Source organism: Callithrix jacchus, chromosome 18 (assembly GCF_049354715.1).
Source record: "Callithrix jacchus isolate 240 chromosome 18, calJac240_pri, whole genome shotgun sequence".
NCBI lineage: Eukaryota > Metazoa > Chordata > Mammalia > Primates > Cebidae > Callithrix > Callithrix jacchus.
The window spans coordinates 7,556,839-7,558,831 of NC_133519.1; the positions used below are offsets into that span (position 1 = coordinate 7,556,839).

At 43.6% G+C, this 1,993-nt stretch overlaps 1 pseudogene; it reads right to left on the reverse strand.

Annotated features, from left to right (window-relative positions):
* Positions 1–1,090: 1,090 nt before the first annotated feature.
* On the reverse strand, positions 1,091–1,499 carry LOC144580240 (large ribosomal subunit protein mL53 pseudogene; annotated as a pseudogene).
* Positions 1,500–1,993: the final 494 nt, after the last annotated feature.

Below are 1,993 nucleotides of genomic sequence, written 5' to 3' on the forward strand. Positions count from 1 at the left end.
AAATTTATTCAAATTCTATATAAAAATTCCTATTAATAATATCATCAACTTTCTGGTTTTCTTTTTTTAAAAAAGTATATATATTTTATTGCACTTTAGGTTCTGGGGTACATTTGAAGAACATGCAGGATTGTTACATAAATACATACATGGCAATGTGGTTTGCTGCCTCCATCCCCCTGTCACCTATATAAAAGAGTTCCTATTTCTCCACATCCTCTCCAGCATCTGTTGTCTCCAGATTTTTTAATGATTGCCATTCTAACTGGTGTGAGATGGTAACTCAACGTAGTTTTGATTTGCATTTCTCTAATGACCAGTGATGATGAGCACTTTTTCATACGGTCGTTGACCTCATACATCCCTTCTTTCGAAAAGTGTCTGTTCATATCCTTTGCCCACTTTTGAATGGATTTGTTTGTCTTTTTCTTGTAAATGTTTTAATTCTTGGTAGATTCTGGACATTAGCCCTTTGTCAGATGGGTAGATTGCAAAATTTTTTTCCCATCCTGTTTTGGTTGCCAATTCACTCTAATGATTGTTTCTTTGGCTGTGCAGAAGCTGTGGAGTTCAATTAGATCTCATTTGTCTATTTTGGCTTTTATTGCCATTGCTTTTGGTGTTTAAGTCATGAAGTCCTTGCCTAGGCCTATGTCCTGCATGGTACTGCCTAGGTTTTCTTCTAGGGTTTTTATGGCACCAGGTCTTATGTTTAAGTCTTTAATCCATCTGGAGTTAATTTTAGTGTCAGGTGTCAGGAAGGGGTCCAGTTTCTGCTTTCTGCATGTTGCTGGCATGTATTCGAACACCATTTATGAAACAGGGACTCCTTTCCCCGTTGCTGGTTTTTGTCAGATTTGTCAAAGATCGGATGGTTGTAGATGTGTGGTGTTGCCTCCAAGGCCTCTGTTCTGTTCCATTAGTCTACATCTGTGTTTTTGTACCAGTACCATGCTGTTTTGATTACTTTTTTTTTTTTTTTTTTTGGTAGCAGGGTCTTATTTTGCACTTATTTGAATGATTAAGTGAAACTCTTCTTACCTTGTGTCCTAGTCCATACTAAAATCATCTTGTTGGTCTCTTCTGCGCTTCAGCAACCAGCAACAGTGCCTGGCATGTCCCCGCTGCCCATGCCTTCCTGGCTGGGTTGTGGGCAGCGAAGGCAGTGAGCATTTCCAGAGCGGTGAGATGGGCGCCGTGCACATCAGGCGATACAGGTCTCCGAACAGCAGGTCCAAGTGGGGTTCGGAGCCCTCGTGCCTCACGTCCTCAATCACCAAGCAGTTGAGATTAGTGGAGTGGACCCTCTTGCTGCTCACCACCTGGAGGAAGGTCCTCGTTGGTTCCGGGTTTTTCTCCAAAGGACACAATTGGATTCGAACCTGCTTGACAGCACACAGACCAAGCCGACCCAGGATAGCCGCCAAGGTGACCTCCGCCCCAGCAACTATATTTCTTTTTTCTTTTTGAGACGGAGTTTCACTCCTGTTACCCAGGCTGGAGTGCAATGGCGCGATCTCAGCTCACTGCAACTTCTGCCTCCTGGGTTCAAGCAATTCTCCTGCCTCAGCCTCCTGAGTAGCTGGGATTACAGGCACGCACCACCATGCCCAGCTAATTTTTTGTCTTTTTAGTAGAGACGGGGTTTCACCATGTTGACTAGGATGGTCTCGATCTCTTGACCTCATGATCCACCTGCCTCGGCCTCCCAAAGTGCTGGGATTACAGGCGTGAGCCACCGCGCCCGGCCCTATATTTCTTAAGAAGAGTCAAGCGGAGCAGTGGGAGAGGAGAAGGAACAAAGAAATATATAACCGGTTGTGATCAGTTTTGTAAACAACTCTGCACTCGGACCAGCCGTTAGGCAACTGTTAATCTACTTTATGTCTCCTGGATTTGCCTATTCTAGGCATTTACCATAAATGGAAATATACAATGTGTTATCTTTTTAAGACTGGCTTCTTTCAAGTAGTATAATGTTGTCAAGTTTCAC